Here is a 19,134-nt window from a genome sequence, read left to right on the forward strand (position 1 = left end):
TAATGCGAAATTTGAAGAGGAAAAAGCAATGGCGGATTTGAGGGGGTCATTTGCAGAAATTTATATGTGCCCAAGGGGGTTAAAATTCTACTAAGAAAATTTCCATGATCTTCTTTTTCCACCTAAGCCTTGCACAACAATACACAGCTTACCTCTCTAAACCTTGCACAAATCTATACGTGAAATGAATGGGTTGACCCTAGACTTAGCCAAATTTTCACATTTTACCTCTCTAGGTCCAATGTAGTATATGCTTGAAACTCATGACCTTGAGGTGATGTGCTTGCAAGCTTATCACTCCATGTGCAATCATCAAGCTCAAACGACATCTTGCCCCTAGCCACTTGACAACATTTGCAGCTAAGCAACTTCAGCAATTTTGACAACCTTACCTCAACTTTCAACCCTGACATTCACAATCACATGCTGTGAGATTTTGCCAAGATAAAGGGCACAATGAAAAGCACATAAAAGAGAGACAATAGTATGACAAGAACAAACTGTATTCTCATCAATATACAAATAATCAATTGGATTAACCAATACAATGAATATAGGCTTGCATCTATAGGCAAGGCCAGATGGATATGTGAGCACACAATCATGACATGTGGCTCAATGAGAAACAAGGGTAGGTAAGAAAAAGTAGGGGTAGGTAGGAGAAATAATATAATATTCCACAAGAGGTGGATCACCCACTGAATGTGGAATGTAACAGCAAGATAAGACCACAAAAGATGGAATTTCTCCTACAAGCATCATCCCTATGTGCACACTTCCCTAAGTGTCTCATATCCAAACTACGATGAGATGCATTATCCTAAGTCAACTTAAGTAAAGTGTAATTATATCCTATAAGAATAAATAATTACACCAACAACCCCCCTTAAGTGCAACTCGGGGGAATGAAGACTCAAGTCAACAATGCAAGATGGGTCCCGGCTACTAGGCCATGATAGGTACCCCTGTACAATATACAAATGCAAGCAAACCTATGCAATGCAATCTCTCACAAATAGAGAAAGGGAGAAAACCCAGTGGGAAAAAACTCCCCCCCAAAAGATAGATAAATGTACAAAGAGACTTTCATAGGAGAAGGACAAAACCTCAAAGAGGAAAAAGTCCCCCCCATAAGAGAGGAAGGAGAAGTCAGCTGACCTCCCCTAATGAAACATCCCGCACCGCTAAGAGAGCTCGCAACTGCTGAAACTTACTCTCAATGAAGGGTTTGGTGAATATGTCTGCAACCTGCCCTGTTGTAGGACAATACTGCAAATCAATGACCTGCTCTTGAATCAGCTCTTGGATGTAGTGCATATGAATCTCGATGTGTTTGGTCCGCTGATGCTGAACCGGGTTCTTCGAAATTGCAATAGCACTCTGATTGTCACAATGTAGAACTGTCGGTCGTGGAGTGGAGAACCCAAACTCTGTGAGAATATGCTAAAGCCAAATAATCTCAATCCCTGCGTTAACAGCCCCTCGATACTCTGCCTCAACTAGTTGGCCAAATAACCACTTCCAATGCAAAATACTCCATGCAAATCTTCACAAACCAAAGTGAGACCCAAATAATCATCTCAACACATCTTCCAATACATGTCTGAACCAAAAGAACGTGACCCACTAAACCACAATCCAATTAACAACATATCTGGAAGGCACCAAAAACATTTTGAACCACCCTGAAAAACAAGATGACACAACCAACACGAAAAGCGTATTTGAACCAAAAACAAATAAAGCAGTTCATCTAAGAGAACCATGATATCTGTCTCACCAAAATAACAACTTACAATCTCCTGAGACATATCCGGTACAAATACTTATTCGGTCCACAATAAGTTTCTCCAAAGCAATCAACAAAAGTACTTTCGGACTAGGTGAAGAACACCAATCCTCAGGAAACAAACCGAAGCATCGTTTCATATCTTCTCATCAGCACAATGTGAACCTGTAGAAAATTCTGCATCATAATGTCAAGAGAACAAACATCCGGACCACCAACTTCACATCAACTAAGCCTATCGAAAATCCAAATCACCAATAACAACCGAGGCAATATGAGATTGACAAAGGTTTGACACCAATGACAACAATGACATCCATATGTTTAACAGTTTGATCAGAGTGTGTATTCTTCTTTATTTAATCAGCAAATTAATTTCCTAAGTTCTTGGAAAGTGATTTTCATTGTCAATGTAGGAAGGTTTTCTAGCATTCCTCTTTAAATTTCTGCAATTCATCTCTTTATATTATCTCAAAGAACAAAAAAATCAAAAAAACTCAAAAAAAGAAAAAAGGAAAAAAAAAAAAAGAAAAAAGGCAAAATATTCCAAAACATGAACTTCGAAGAACAAAACAGGGTGGGATATTTCAGTGATATCAAAGAACACTTTTCCCGCCATCCTATGTAGGGGAGAATTCATGAGTGAAGAGGTTCTAGAAGGTGAAACCGTCTCAGAGATTTTGGGTTTTCACAAAAGTTCATCAAGTGGTAGTGATAATGTTACAAGTCAGATGGTTGAAAAGAAAAGGGATGAGCAGGATAAATTAGTCCCAACTTCAAAGTGGAAAAACATTTTAACATCATGATGGACATGATGTCCCAGTTAATGAAACAATTGAAGCAACAAAGTGCATCTCAGCACACTATGCACACTAGTGAGAGGATTGAGTCCAACAGGAGAGTCGATTGGCACACTATAGAGAACAAGGGAACCTCTACAGGTTTAGTGCTTAGACCCCTACAACCTACCTTTGCTTGTAGGGAGGAAACACAAGCTACGTAGGCACAAAGCCAACAGCCATAGATTACTATGGCTAAGGAGGTTATACTGCAGCTACCTAGAGTGATTTACTGTAAAAAGCAATAGGTTGCTCATATCCTTCATTATTCTTCTAAAGCATGACTTTTGCAACAATATGAAAAGAAGCAAAAGAAAATATCTGGAACAGCTTGTCAAAATCAAGGGATTTCAATATAGGGGCTTCTTTGGTCGCCCTTTTGATTGTTGCAAAGGCTTCCAAGGCTTCATTCGCCCAATCAATCTTGGCACCCTTCTTAAGAATTCTTGAAATAGGCTTTACAATCTCAGCAAAGTTTGAGATGAACCTATGGACAAAGTTAATCTGACCAAAAAATGATTGAATAGCCTTCACTGTTTTGGGGATAGGTATCCTATCAATAGCCTCTACTCTTTCGGGGTCTATCCTAATCCCATCCTTGGACACAATGTGACCCAATAACTTACCTTCGGTTACAACAAAGTTGCATTTCTTGGGATTCAATGATATAACATATTCTAAAGCTCTGATGAATACCTTCTCAAGATGCAAGCAGCGATCCTCTGCTTTCTTACAAAATGCAATCAAATCATCTTGGTATACCACCATAATGATGTCGATCAAATCTGAAAATGCAACATCCATAGCTATTTGAAAAGTAACTTCTACATTTGTCACTCCAAATGGCATCCTCACATAAACATGTCCCCCATGGAGTAGTAAAAGCAGTCTTACACTGTTCTGACTCCTTCACTTTCACTTGGTTGTACCCTGAGAACCCATCCATCATAGAAAGTAGTTCACAATCGGTCACCTTTTGCAACATTGCCTCCATATTCGGAAGAGGGTAGTTGTCTCTGAGTGATGACATGTTTAGATTTCTTAAATCCATACATAATCCGATGTCACCATTCTTTTTTCTGACTGGGACCAGATTCGAAACCCAAGAAGAATGTCAAATTGGTTTTACGATACCACCATCTCTTAGCTTCATTAGCTCTTCCTTCATTTTAGGTCTAAGTACAAAGTTAATTGGCCTTTGTTTCTGCCTAAAGGGCTTTGCATTTGGGTCTAAGGGGATCTCATGTTGGAACAAATCTTCCCTGTAAGCTTTCAAATCATTATAGGACCAAGCAAAAACATGCTTATACTTCCTTAGAAGGGCCACTAACATGGATCTAATTTTCGGACTGATCTTCTTGCCAATATAGACTTTCTTGGGGGCTGACTCAGTCCCTAGGTTGATTTCTTCAAGATCCTCCTTATTGACTGGAGATGGCCTCATGGCTTGACCATCATTGTTATAAAACACCCTCTCAAAAGCCACCAATCATTTAGGGATCTTATTTGTCTTCAACTGAACTACCTCATTTCCAAACACAATATCCTTACCATCTACAAAATCTACAAAGGCGTTAAAATCTATCTCTTGATTCTCATATTCATCTACACAATGAAGGAATCTTAACAAGTCATCATCATCATTAAACACTTGCCAATTACAAATATTATCCGGAATGGATGATCTGGTTTTTACTTCCACTTTTGAAATCCCAGCTAAAGTGATGACATTACCCCGAGAGATTGGGGAGATGTTGTCATTTGAGCAATTTATGAACAAGAAGAGGCTGAGATCAGGTGCCACGGTTAGGACAAAACACAGAGCACCTCATTGTTAAAGGCATTTTCGGCAGAAACTGAACAAGGTAACCTTGCCACATTATAATGGCAGTGATAAATGCACTGCAAGAGTGTGGGTCCAAAAGTTGGAAAACTTGCTTTCCTTGAGGCCTATGCCAAAGGAGGATGTTATTAAGTTTGCTACTTTACACCCATATGATGTAGCACATGAGTGGTGGTACCACAGGTTGGTGACACTAGGTCACAATCTTATTACCACCTCTGATGATTTTACCACTAGACTCATCAAACGGTTTGACACAAAGGATCCAAGGATGTATTTTAGAGAGCTTTCTCAACTCAAACAATGTGGTTATTTAGAGACTAACATTCCTGATTTTCAAAGATTGCCCGTGATGATGCCTAGTATCACGGAGAGGAGACTTGCGATCCTATTCAATGGACTCTTGCAGCCCTTACATGGATGGATAAAGGCTTTTGACCCTCACAATGTTCAGGAGACCATGAGGAAAGTTAGGAGCATGGAACTTGCTACCCCTAGTAGCAAAGTGTCATCTAAATCCTTTCCCTCTAATAAGGATAAGAAACAAATACAAGAAGGAACGGATCAGCCTAAGAGAGCACAAAATAAAAAACCTGATGATGAGACTGTAAATGACTTGAGGAGGAAACTATGCTTCAAATGAAAAGGTCCTTGGGAACGAGGTCATAAGTGCCCTATGAAGGGCAAAGCAAATAAAATGGAATACTGTTATGCCGATGAATCTAATTCTAAAGTCTCAGATCAGCAGTCTTATCCAGAGGAGAATGAGGCTGGAAATGCATCCAAGGGATCAGAAAAAGAAGCAAAAGAAGAGCTTTCGGTAGCACAAATCTCTAGCATTCAAAAAGAGAGAACATTCATGATTGGAGGAATCTTGGGTGGACAGCATGTGATTACTTTGTTGGACATGGGTGCCACATATAACTTTATTGATGGAGGATTTGTGGCTAGGAGAGGACTCAAAACTGGAGAATTTGAAGGATTCAGTGTGAGACTTGCAAGTGGCTTCATTCTCACTTGTAACAAAAGAACTCCCAACTTGACCATTCAGTTGAGTGACTACGAGTTCCAGGCTGATTTCTATGTAGTTAGTTTGGGAGAGATAGATGTTTAGCTGGGCATGATATGGTTTCGGTGTATACGTGGATTCTACCTCAACTTTCAAACATTGAAAATGAAGTTTGAGAATGATGGAAGAAAGCATGTGTTTAGAGGAATTTATGATGGGAGAGTTCATAGAGTCTCGCTTAGAAGAATGGAGCTACTCATTCAGGATGCCCCAAAGGAGTGGGACAGCCCTAGAGTCAATGATGACACGTGTAAGTTTTCAATCTAGTGTTCATCATAATGGTAGTTTACTTCCCTTGAATGATCACTGTTGGAGTCAATTTCCAGCGTTTATTGATAACCCATTGTTCAAGATGGGTTCTGACCTGGCTCATGATAATCTTCTTTCTATGTTGGAATGTGATTTCTAATTTGATGTTGAAAGGTATGCTTTTGCTGATAGCTCAGAGTTTTCTTTGTGTGCAAGTGATTTTGATCATGGGCGTTGTGATTCATAGTGCTTAGAGGGCCAATTGACATACCCTTGTGAAAAGGATAATTTCGTGGCTGGGCATGATCCTGCTCCAATCTCAAAATATGCAAAGAACTCTGATTCTTTGGTTATGAACAGTCTTATATTCAATGGGCCAGTTGGCAGTTTTGAGAAGAGTGATTTTCAGTGTGATATACACTTGGGGACAGCAATGAACAGTGACACCACCGAAAGGAAATGGGAAGAGATGTATTAAAGAGTGGTTTATTAATAATGAACAGCAAATTCTCAACTACATTTGATTTCATTAGTTGTGTCGGCATACAAGTTTTTGTGATGAAGAATAGAGAAACCAATATGTCATTTTGTAATACTTGATTGGAATTTGTTTCCTCTTGATTTCTCTAGGAAGTTACATATGACACATGGATATAATGATATTTTTTTCAGATTGCAACTTGTTGTTGGCAGCTGTTTGGGTGGAGCTGGAGGCAAGGCCTTGTCACTACAACCCAAGGTCTAATGATGTTTCTATCAGAGTAACGCAGCAAAAGCCACTCTTGCATCCAAGATCAATTTGGGATTCGGCATTGATTGGAGTATTTGGGCTTACTGTAGAATTGACACATGTAATTGCTTGTGGGCAAGCAATTTTGGGGAGGACGGACTATAATGTCCCCATTGTTACTGTAATGTCCTCATTGTTGCACCTTCCTAAGCAAAGTTTTTTCAAAGGTTAGCCTATTATTTGTGGTCTCCATAGGCTAATGGAGTGTTTAGGGGACCTTTTGTGGGTGATCCAGGGCTTTTCAGTGGACCCTTGGGCTGTTTTTCTCAATACTCTCCATCTCAAAGATTCAGTCATTTGGTGGTTCACCTTCTAGAGGTCTTTCAAGCTCCGTTTGTACATACTATTTTTAGTAAGTCACTTAAGCGTTTGATCCCATACTTTTTATTTATAGTAAGTCATCTAGATGATCAGAAGGCACCATGGTCATACCCAAGAAGTTGGTAAAAGCAGTCAAATATTCCAATATGGGTATTTATTGGAGTTAATGATTAAAGTTAAATTATTGAAGTTTCAACTTTAATAATATTAATAAAAGTAATGAGCTTATATTATAAGGAGTTAGAAGGGGGATTTTATTGCATAAATTATTGATGATATAAGGTCAATTATTAAGCCTTATTGGGATGCCAACTTTATTAAATAATATTAAGTGAAATGAAATGAAATGTTATTTAAATGCATTTAATTTCCTTTCGGTGTGGGTTTCAGAAGAAATATATAAGGCACAATTGAAGTTCATTTAATTATTCATTATTCATTATATACTTTGAGAAAATCGATGAAGACTGGAAGCAAGAGTTTGTTGTAGTTGTCGTCATTTTATGACACCATTGGTCCATCAGCAAGAACCGATCAGAGACATGTTCCATGCACCAGAGCTACCCCAGTTTGATCCAAAAGAAGACAATGGAATCATAAAGTATAAGTGTTGTCTTGTCGGAAGTTCCTTTCCCAAGCCTTCTCTTCCTCTCTCTTTCCCGGAACTTCGGAACCCTCCCTTCCTTGGTCTCTTGTTCTCTTGCCTCGAAACTCCAGAACTGCGAAGTTCCCAAGTTGCTAGTCTTCCCAACTTTGGTGACCCAGGTCTCTGAAGTTCCTAAGTTCTTCAACCTCGGAACCCCCAGGTTCCCAAGTTCCTAAGTCTTCCCAACTTCAGTGACCCAAGTCTCAGAAGTTTCCCCAACTTCGGTGACCCAGGTCTCCGAAGTTCCCCCAACTTCGACGACCCAGGTCTCCAAAGTCTTCCAAACTACTTCTGGCTTGCAACACTTCCGGATGGCATGATCGACACTCAAAGCTTTAAATGCTCCAACGACTTTTGCGACTTGTGCACCTTCTTTTGTGGAGCCACTAGGGTGCATTTAATATTTTTGGCAGGATTTCCATCAAGAGAGGTACGGGACCATGCTTGTTGTAGTGACTTATGTCATGTTTGCATACTCTGACTTTGGAAGGTCAATCAATCCACCCTTCTCAGGGTTGCCTTTTGTGGGTATGGCTAGGTTGCTTGCATGTACAGAAGTCAAGTGCATGCACTTCCCTGCACTCCCAGACTGACATACAAGGGTCATGATCACTCCTGTAACCATTTTTCTATATAAAGGCTGTTAAGCCTCATTGTAAAGGGTTTTCTCCTTGTTGCCTGGAGCTTTCCTATGCTCTTTCTCTTCTCTTGAAGACTTGTAACTATTTTGCATTTCTGCAACTGTAAGTTTGGCCTTTGGCCTTTCATCATAAGTGTATGTTTTGTGGCTCTTCTCTCCATATATGTTGTGTTAACTTTTTTTTCTCAGTGTGACTTGTGGGAAACCTTCTCCCCTCTTGGCATTCAGTGGATTCTAACCTTCATACATGCATTGGGATCACTCATACAACTGAAGTCTGTGCATCCCCTGGGTGTTTCAGTTAATTCTTTGTGCCATTTCGGTAGGGAGAGGAACAATCTCTTCTTGGTGCATCACCTCCTTTTATTTCAAACAATTCTCTCTTCCCTTTACCTTTGCAATTTGTTAGGATAGGCCTAGGAGTTAGTTTTCAAGTGTTGAGTTGGTTCAACACCTACACACAGATTGAGAAGGAAGACAGCCTTCTCCGGAGATTCAACCCCCTTGCACAAGGTCCCACACTCCGGGGTTGTTTCCATGTTTCACAAGGTTGTTGAGTTGATAGCTCAACAAGGGTGCGAGCTATTGTGACAACAATTTTTGGCACACCCGGTGGGACTTAGTTCGACATACATGCTAAGGATTCAGTGCTAATTCTTAGTGTTTCAGCCTTTAGAGGCAATCACCTTTCAAGCACTTGGCGACTCTGCTCAAAGTCCAGTTCTTGTTCACACAAAGTTCCTAACTCTGGGACCTTGGAACCCCTAGGTTCCCAAGTCATCAACTCCGGAACCCCCAGGTTCCGAAGTTCCCAAGCCCGGAACCCCCAGGTTCCGAAGTGCCTAAGTCCTCAAATCCGGAACCCCAAGGTTCCAAAGTCATGTAGTCCTAAGCCCAAGCCAACTGAAGACTCAGTGTGTTCTTCAGTTCATCAAGCCTTCGGAGGCAACATCTTTCCAGAACCTGGCAACTCTGCAATCATTTGGTGGATCTGTGGTATGTTATCAGTCTCTGGTTGAGAGGGTCCATCTACTCTTTTAAGCATTTTGTTAACAAAGCTCCATCTCTTTCAAATGCTTTAAAATGAATTCATATCATGGGTGTAACTTCTATCCAACCCCATTCTATGAGAATGCCAACCATTTTTCCCCTCCTTACCAATAGGGCCGAACTAGGACTGCTCCTAGTTTCATGCCAAATAACTTCACTTCAGCAATAGGTGGGTACTTTCCTAATGCTTGCCACCCACCCACCCTGCTCAACCTTCTTGGTAGCCCAACCAGCATGAAAAGACAAAATTCCTCCTCTAAGGCATAATTTCACCCCAGGCCAAGGACAGGTACCAACATGGAGGTCTCGTGGAGGATTCCCAAATTGATGAAATCCACCTCCACAGTGAAATTTTGCCCAAACCTATGGAGGGCGCCAAAATGGAGGTCTCGTGGAGGATTCGCAAATTGATAAAATCCTCCTCCGCAATGAAATTCTGCCCTACTCCTCCAGAGAGTGCTAAAACACAAGGCAGGGAATGCGTAGAAAGGTCAATGAATCCTTGACCAAGGCAAAATACCGCCCAAATCCTCAGCTAGGCGCCAAAGTAGAAGTCTCATGGAGGATTCATAAATTGATGAATTCCTCCTGCAGTGCAAAATACCGCCCAAACACTCAACCGAGCGCCAAAACAGAGGTCTCATGGAGGATTCACAATTTGATAAAATTCCTCCAAAAGCAAGAATTCCGCCCTAGAAGGTACAAAGGCGCCAAAACCACCCTGCCATGGAATTCATGAAAAATGCATGAATCCCCCACCATTGAGAAATTTCGCCCAAATCCTCAGCTGGGTGCCAAAATGAAGGGGGCATGGAGGATTCACAACTTGGCAAAATTCCTCCTGCAGTAAAAATTAGCGCCCAAGGTGAAAGGAAGGCGCCAAAACAAGGAGGTGATGGAAGATTCAAAAAGGGTGTGAATTCCTCCATCAAGTTTAGCGCCCAAGCCATGATCAAAGCGCCAAAAGAGAGGGGACGCGGAGATATCAAAAGTTGATGAATTCCTCTACTCATGGAAATAGCGCCTTAGACTAATGGAAAGTGCCAAATTGAGGGAGACTAGGAGGCATGGAAAATGATCAAATTCCAAGACACGGTGAATTCCATACTTAAGCCTGAAGATTGAAAATTTATCTAAGGCATGAAAGTCAAAGGGTCAAGGAGGAATCAAAAAGTAAAAATCCCCTCAGGCAAATTTTTGAATTTTCTATTTTTAGACATCGAATCTTGTCAGAATGTGGAAAATTTTATAGGTTTGGAATCGTGATGAATTTCTATATCCAATGAACCTGGCTCCTAAATTTTAGGGGGATCCCTAAAAATAGGGAATGTTGAAAAGGGCGTGAAAATTCCTTCAGAACCAGAAGGCAACAAGTTAGAATGAAATCAAGCAAATCTTGAAAAATCCTTCAATTTCCCTTCGAATTTTGAAAGAGTGGAAGTTAATGAGTTGGCGAAGAGAATCTTCCAAGCATGATGCACGGCTTAGTGCATTTAATGAAACTTATAAATTTGAACTCACTCACAAGGGAAGTTTATTTTGCATGGCGCAGTGATTGGGAAAGTATGACTGTCATGACCCCACATTTTGTAATTATTTATACCTTCCATTTATAAGAAATGATTCATTATTTAATAATTACGCTCTAATTATTAAATTAACGTTACCATAAAATATTATTAAAAATATAATTATTAATACATAATTTTTTTTATATATAATGGGTGCTACAAAATAATAAATATAAAATACACTTTGCAACAAATATTTATTAAAACTCTAATTAATATGAATCATTGTTAACTATTAAATTAATGACAAATATTAGTAAATAACTATTAATATTAATGGTGCTTAATGCTTAAGAAGATCGCACTGGGTATTTCCCAAAGGTCGTAACCCAAGACGATGGACAATAAGGTGCGGACGTGACTTTAAATAAGTCACGTCTCTTCTACAAGGGCGTGACTGTGTATCTTCGCGTCCGAGGGATATTTATGTGCGTTGGCATCCCATCGAGTGGGGAGTCAGAGGTTAGAGAGGAAGAAAAACGTAGAAGAATAGAACGCAAGGAAAAAACGCAGAAAGGGAACGCAGGGGAAATAACCTCGGGCAGAGACAGTGCCGAGGGTTAACTCGGGTCCAAAGGGGATTGAGCGCAGGAGTCCAGGTAAGACCGGTGGCCCTTGAGATTTATTTCATAGTAAAGTAAATTTAAAAACATTAATTCAGACAAAAAGTATATATTGGGTGTTAATGTTGAATAATAGTATAAGGTTTTTATTAATTACATTGTATGTTATATTAAAAGTAGACAAATATGATAGTTAATATAAAAATAATAAATATATATATATACGTATATATGTTTGCACAATATGAATGAATCATCATGAATGAACAAGTTATTTAATAGTTTAAATAAATGAACTAATTAATAAACCACAACTTCTGACTAAGGAAACAACATCATTATGTAATTAAGGGTTAATCGATATAATATGCATTACTTTTAAATTATGAATAATATGGATAAAGCAATTACATATTTAAACCTAGTGGGGTAGATGAGGAATTAGGCAACAGGGATAGCAGGAACTAGGCCTCTGTCAGGTAGCCCACCCACTGCAGTTGACAAAGGGCTTCTAGCAGGAGGGCCAAGGGGGTATGTACCGTCCTTGGGCCTGATAAGCGCTACGGGCATCCTAAGGTAGCTTATCCCTTTTATTCCACTAGGAATTAAACATGGAGTTGACTTATTGATAACTAATAAACTTAAATGGATTTAGACAAATTATACCCTAGATGAGTTAATCAATCATTAAAAATCATTGTTTACGTGTTTTCTTAGATTTGCGAAGTTGGGACATTACAATGACACATCATAAATTCAATTGCTAATTTGATGCCTCCTAACTTAGCAGGACGTTTTGAAGAATTCTATATAAGCATGGGGAGGCATTTCATTTCTCACGTGCAAGATTCAAGAAAGAAGAATTGGAGAAGTGAAGAGTGGTCAGTCTTTGTTTTCATCATTTCCAAGGTGCTTTTCAGGATAGCGGAACCAAGCAAGGTAGCTACCCTCTCCAGGCAGGCATTGATCAAGGCAAAAATGAAAGGTTTTCTTCCTCAGTCCTGGATGAAATCCAGATGGGAAGAAGTCAGCGATACTAATTTGGGCACATTCAATCTGGCTGCATTCAAGATCAGAATGTTCGGGACAGCAGGGCATAGTCCATCACCAATAGCTGTCAAAATTGTCAAGAGCGGAATTGTTGCGATAGTTGGTTTTTCCTCCTGCTATTCAGTGTCCAGACTTGATCCTGGAGTGTGCAGAAAATTATAATTTGGAGCAGGAGACAATCTCAACATCAGACAGCAAATTGTTGGCAACATTGACTCCGAAGTCAATTGGTGAGGCTTTCAGAATTCCTTCGCACTATTCCATGACATACAAGACCAGCAGTGGAGCTAACGCAGTATATGAAACAAGTCCTGCCAGGTGTGCTGATTTGATTAATAAACAGTGGTTGTTGAAGCCTAGAATGCATGCCTCCAAGATGCCAAAGACTCTCACTATCCTTGAGTTCAAGCAGAAGTATGTGGACCTGATAAAGATGCTGAGCAGAGTAATGGGGTGTTCACATTTTGTGAACTTTGAAACCTAGATGTTCTTTTACATAGGCGAGATCATGAATGCAAATGGGCTAGTTGACTGGGCCAGATTGATCAGTCATTACTTGCACAAACAGTTAAAAAACTTAAAAGAAAAAAGGTCCCAGTCCTTCTTCATGAGCTCCTACCTCTTCTATATGCTTGCGCGAAGGGGAGGATTTGATGGTTTGCTAGCAAAAGGAATCATGGGTTGCGGACCAACACAGCTGAAAGTACATGAGTGTTATCCCCAGCTGCATCTTCACAATGTTAGTTCTTACAAGTTGGCGAATGACACCTTCACTATGTACTTGACACGGCTTATGCAGAAGAAGTTGCACGTAAGGGTGTCGTCGCAAGCAAGTGCCCTGATCCAGAAGTATGGAGCTACATTCTTGCAATTTCCTAAATTCACCTACATTTGGACGCAAGGATTCTCATTCCAGTCATACAAATTGCCAAGATATCCATCACACAAGCTCATATTGTTGGAGCTCATGAGACAGTTAATTGCCTACGATCAATTACAGAAGAAGAAGAAGAAGAAGAAGAAGAAGCAATCAATTGAATTCTCGGTTGTCTTGGGTGACTTCATGGAAATATGCCCAAGCTTGGAGTGCGCTGAGAGTGCAGTAGGGGAATTGGCATTCTATCGCCTGCCATTTTATGCATCTAGGGCCCAGTATGATCCTTACTGCCAAATCAGGAAGGTTGCTGGCATCAAATTACTACACAAGTTTCACTTAGAAGATTATTGGGCAGGTGTCGAGGATGACCTTGAGCTCCAGAAGAAAATGCACTCCAGATTGCCCCTTGACACCATCAGGTTAAGTGAAATTTATCAAGTGTCGGATCAGGTGAAGGAGGATTCAGATTTGGTGCAACCTGAATTTGAGAAAGTAAAAGATCAGCCCATTCAGTTGATAGATTGGTCAGAGCCCGAAATTGATGATTTGAATGTCCTGGCTAGACCACTGTTGAAATTCACTAAGCACTGGATTGACCGGCAGATAAGGAAGTTGGCAGAAGGAAATGTTCATCTAACATATCAGCTAATGGGAAGTCTAGATTCCCATAGTGAGGCGACCGAAGGCTCTTCACAGGCCCAGGCAAGAGGGGAAGTCCGGATTGATAAAGGAAAAAATGCCCCAAAGAGACCACGGACAGCAAGGAAGAAGGATATCCAGTAGGAAGTTCCACAGGAAGTTCAACAAGAAGTCCAGCGGGAAGAACCTCCACAAAAGAGAGCAAGGGCAGAGAGGGAGCATTCACCAACGAGTTCCTCGAGTGTCCAGGAAGTAGAGATGTTTTCAGATCCAGCAGGTCCACATCCAGAGAACATTCCGGCACCAAATATACTCAGCGTTAATGCTTCACAAGGACACAATCAGCCAAGAAGTCAATGACCAGAAAGTCCCTCACACCAGGAAGAGGCTTGTCAAGATAGCTTCGTGGAAGTTATCCTTGGCGAAATGGAAGAAGAGTCACAGGAGCAGGAGCACGTAGAGGTTCATAGTCACTCCATCCCCGCTCCAAATTGGTTGGTAGGAAGGCTAAGAAAGGAACCAAAAAAAGAAATTGATCCAGCCCGGGAGTTGGAAGAATTGTTGAAAAAGATGGATCAACCAACAGAAAGGAAGGCTCCCCGGAAATTTTCCAAGGTTGTCAGGGAAGAGTCTGGATCCCGGACACTGCACATTGTTGAGCCTACAATAGATAGAGACAGGAATGAAATCAAGCAAGAGGATTATGTTATCAAACAGATTGATCTTGGCCATGCTTCCACAGGTCAAGTAATGGAAGACTTTGAAGAAACTTCCTTAGCCATGAGGGGGAAGATGCTGAAGTCAAAGGCGAAATGTAAGCGGTTGAGGGAAGAAAATAAAGCCCTATGCGAGTACATCAGGAGTTTCAAAAGACCCCTCAGGGAAGCAGGTCCTTCATTCACTCCTCCTTCCTCCCTTCTTAAGGATGTTGTTGATGATGCGGAAGTTATTGGAGCGATGGCACAAAATTCCAGGGAATGGATAGAAGATGTTTACACTAAAGTGGGAAAATTCATCAAGAACCTGGCACAGCTTCATTCAAAGTTCATGGCCCTCCTGAGTAGATTGGAGATAGCAGAAGGATTGTTTGAGGATGTGCACGTATACCAAAACTTAACCATTCTGCAGCTCAAGGCTTTGACAAAGATTCCAAGGCAAATTCTGATTGATGGGAAAGTAATTCAGGAGAATGAAGCTTATGACTTTCCCTGATGGTTCTACACCGTTTGCTCAGGAAAGAACACCTTCGATAAAATTAAGCGTAGAGTCCTTTACTTTGAAAGATTCCATCAGAGGGGTGCAAGAGGAAATCATCAGTGCAATTGAGGCATTGTTCGTAAGGAAACTCAATGACGGTGGAATAACAGTGAACTCCCTGAAATCTCAGTTGCATGAGTTCTTCTTCGTAGGTTCATTCCCTAAGGAACATTTTGCAAATTTTTTTTCATTTTCCAGTATAATGAAGACACAGGAAATCATGATGGAGTGGGGGAGCTTCTTTTCCAAGAGCGAGGAAGAAATTGTCTTGATGGAATTCGACATTGAAAATGTGCCAAGTGTCTCCATCGAAGAGCTGGAAGCCGTCGTCAACAAATTCATTGCGTACGCCATAAATGAACAGGATAATGGTCGTCCATTCTTGGACAAGAATCTTTTAGTTGAATAGTGGTGGCGTATTTACCGCTGGGGGTATTTTGACTAAGTGTTGGTCCAGTCAATGCATGTCGCCATCGCATGAGGAATCTTCTTGCATGCAGCCGCCTTATTTGTGATTCTATGACAAATTCTCCATGCATGTAATCGTCGCATGAAGAATGATGGGCATTTATTCCTTGCATGGAGATGTTTATTATATTTTGGGCATGATCAGTATAGTGGGGTGCATTTAATGCACTAGTGGGCGCTATTTTAGGCTCATGGAATAATTGTATACAGGCTTTATGGGGTATTTATTGTGGATTCCCACCTTGTTGCATCTTGAGTGGAGAATCTTCTAGAGTGAAACCCTAATTAGGGTTTGCATGGCCTGAGGCCTATATAAAGGGGTGACCCCCCTCATTTATAAAGGGAGGAGAGATTATTATCTGAGATTGTTGCATCAGGATTGTTGAAGTAGCCGACTTAATACATTGTTCGATTTTGATGGTGTATTCTTGTTCTATTCTAGCAATCTGCATGGTCTTGCTCTCTTCAATTAGATTAGATTTGCTTACATGTTGTTAGGAGAACCAGATTTGATATGAGTACTTGTTGCAGAATCTGAGCTCATACTTTTGGTGTGCAACCGATTGTTGTATACCATGCAAAGTTAGCCTGAGCCTTTTGTTATGTGGGTACGCTTAACTTTGATCATCAGTAAACATTGTTCAATCCAATGGTCCATATTGGTGATCTGAAAAACCTCTACACACCCTTTGAAGATTGCACCGCCTTCGCGTAGTTGTGCTATGCTAGCAAAACGAAGCGTGGTTTGATTTTGCATGAGTGATCCCATCTCCTGTTCTTAGGATTAGATTAGCTTTAGCATAGTTCTCTCTACCCTACTCTCATTTACTTTTTGCATAATTCGAAAATCCAAAAAATCCAAAACTAGGGCTTTCATTGCAAATCATTTGTATAGAAATCCTCGAGCTTGCATGAGTTTATCATCTTCTTCAATTGAACACATGGAAGGCCCCTTGGGTTAACAGCAAACCCATCAAACAACTAAGTCACATCCATGCACTGAAGGAACCTTGGAATTAGCCGTTTGAACTTTATGCAATCTTAGCATACGGACTAATTTTGATCAAGAGAGGGTAAGGTGACCATTGGTGACTTTATTCTGTGTTCAACGCTGTCAAAAAAACACGTCAACAAGTATCTCACTCTAATTTCTTGCACCAATTCAGATTATAAAAAGCTTACTGATATTTTAATATGGTTCTTAAATCACAAAATCCTCTTCAGGCATTACTACAACAAACAAAACTTAGCCAAAGCTGATACATTACACCTATAATGACTACTGTCCAAACTGTGAAGCTATACTGTAACTAGAACTTCAAAAAATTGAAACTATGTGAGAATAATAAAAGTAAACCAAAAGATATAAATTCATTTTAGAAAATAACATTGCATTTAAGGTCAATTCTAATCCTCATCTTAATGCATGTTAAGATCGTCCTAGCCTTAACACAGAGATATCTATGATATTGAGCAAACATTGGGTTCTTGCAGATAACAAAAGAGAAATCGATTTACAGATTGATGACTTTTTGTCCTTCCTCTTTAAGGATGAGAGAAAACTTATTCTGAATATCGAACCTTGCCAATTTCCAGCCCTTGATTATGTTGTTGAGAGTTACTGACAAAAACATATCCTAGTACACATTTCCAACATGAAAAGAAAATATCAGAGTTGCGCAGCAGAAGCTAACTACATCACAAGGAGGATCTAACGATTACGAATCTCCAATGATTGGTTTGGTATCTCATGTTGACAGAAGTTTCCGCAGACGAGATAGAAACTACCATTGCTTGAGGACAAGCAATCTCAGGAAGGGCAAACTGTCATGTCCCTTAACTAAAACAGATCATAAACCACATTTATAATGCTTGGGTGACTTAAGGAATCACTATCTCCTTGGGTGGACCCTCATTATGATGCCAATATTATTAAAAAAACAACTTGTACATAAGTGCCCAAGTTAAAGAAATATAAAATAAGTTTTAAAGCAGCGATTATTAAATAACAAGGCAGAGATTAATAAAGCAGCAATTAGAGGCATTTAGGCAGTGCTTGTGTTATGAAGGCAGCAATAAGCATTCAGTTTGTTAAGGACTGTTGACAAAGGGATGTCACCTTTGGTGAGAACTCATCCCTCCTTTGAATCAACAACTCCATTCATAAAGGCATACGATGAGATATAAAAGGAAGATCCATTCATTTGGGAAAGACATCCAGAAAGGATCAAGGAATGGAATAAGGAGGAGATCAAAATAAATAATCTTATCTGGAGATTGTTTTGGATGGTAAATCAGGAAATAGAAAATAAAAAGCAGAAATCTGATTGTGAATCAGTAAGTTGTATATGATATAAATTTAGGAATGAAATAATTATTCATTACTGAAATCATTGATGAGTGAGATCTGATCTAGATAAGAAGGCAGTAAGAAATCGGAATAGTAATCTGAAATTATAAGCAGTGAAATAAAGCAAAATATTATATTTCTTAAGTAATTGGTATGCCACATGTTTGAATCCAATATTTATTAGTTTGCAAATTTAGTAAAGAACATATTTATTTATTTAATTAACTTGCGAATCCACCAAGAATCTTAGATTAGTAATTATTCATTTGATTTTAATAAAGCAATCATATTAGGAAGTGGCAAGGAAACATAATAGGGAGATGCAGGTGTACGGGTTCCCTCAATTAAGTAGACCACGCATTGATTTGGATTACTTGTGGACCAAGGGGTCAGATTGACTTGGTTGGTTGTTCAGCACTCCTGGGCTTAGTTGTGAATGACAGTCTCCCAGCGCCCTATTGTGCTTTCCCAATAAGCTATAGGGTGCATCTAAGAGATGTTGTTTACAAAAAGAATCTTCATTATCAGTTTGCTTGATGTTAATTGATTATTTTTACTAAATTCAATTGCTATTGTGTAATTTAGTGAAAGGATACTCTTGTAAATATATTGTTTTGTTGGAATTGCTATTTTTTTGGGCAAAAACCAGGTATATCCCAAATGGGGACATTACATTCACCATATCACACAAACCCTAAGAGGAGTGTCCTCTATGAGAGAAACTCTGGTAGATAGTATGCAGAATCCGTAATGCAAAAATATAACAATGCATAAACACAAAGATAACACTAGGTGTACCGTGAGAAAAAACTTTTGGGAAAAACTGATCCTCCAAAGCATCACAAACTCAATGCATTACCTCAAGAATGAGATTACTTTACACTTAAAAAGGTTTCCTTTAGCAGCATCAACTAGCCTAATTGCACTCCTCAAGTGATCAATGCAAAGGAATATGTGAATCACACATCCCACTGCATGCCTTCCACAAGATCCTCTCACCATAGGTACACATTGAAATACTATAATGTATACGCATACCATTACACATATGCTTGTTTTTATACGACAAGCTTGCACAAAACTACTGTCATATTACATAAACCATGTGCTCAACAACTCAGAT

At 39.8% G+C, this 19,134-nt stretch overlaps 1 protein-coding gene across 3 annotated transcripts in view; it reads right to left on the reverse strand.

The window, feature by feature from the left end:
* The window catches only part of LOC131038431 (BAG-associated GRAM protein 1), a 214,435-nt gene that overhangs the window by 95,655 nt on the left and 99,646 nt on the right, over positions 1-19,134 (reverse strand). The window lies entirely within an intron of this gene.

This window comes from Cryptomeria japonica, chromosome 8, assembly GCF_030272615.1.
Source record: "Cryptomeria japonica chromosome 8, Sugi_1.0, whole genome shotgun sequence".
Lineage (NCBI taxonomy): Eukaryota > Viridiplantae > Streptophyta > Pinopsida > Cupressales > Cupressaceae > Cryptomeria > Cryptomeria japonica.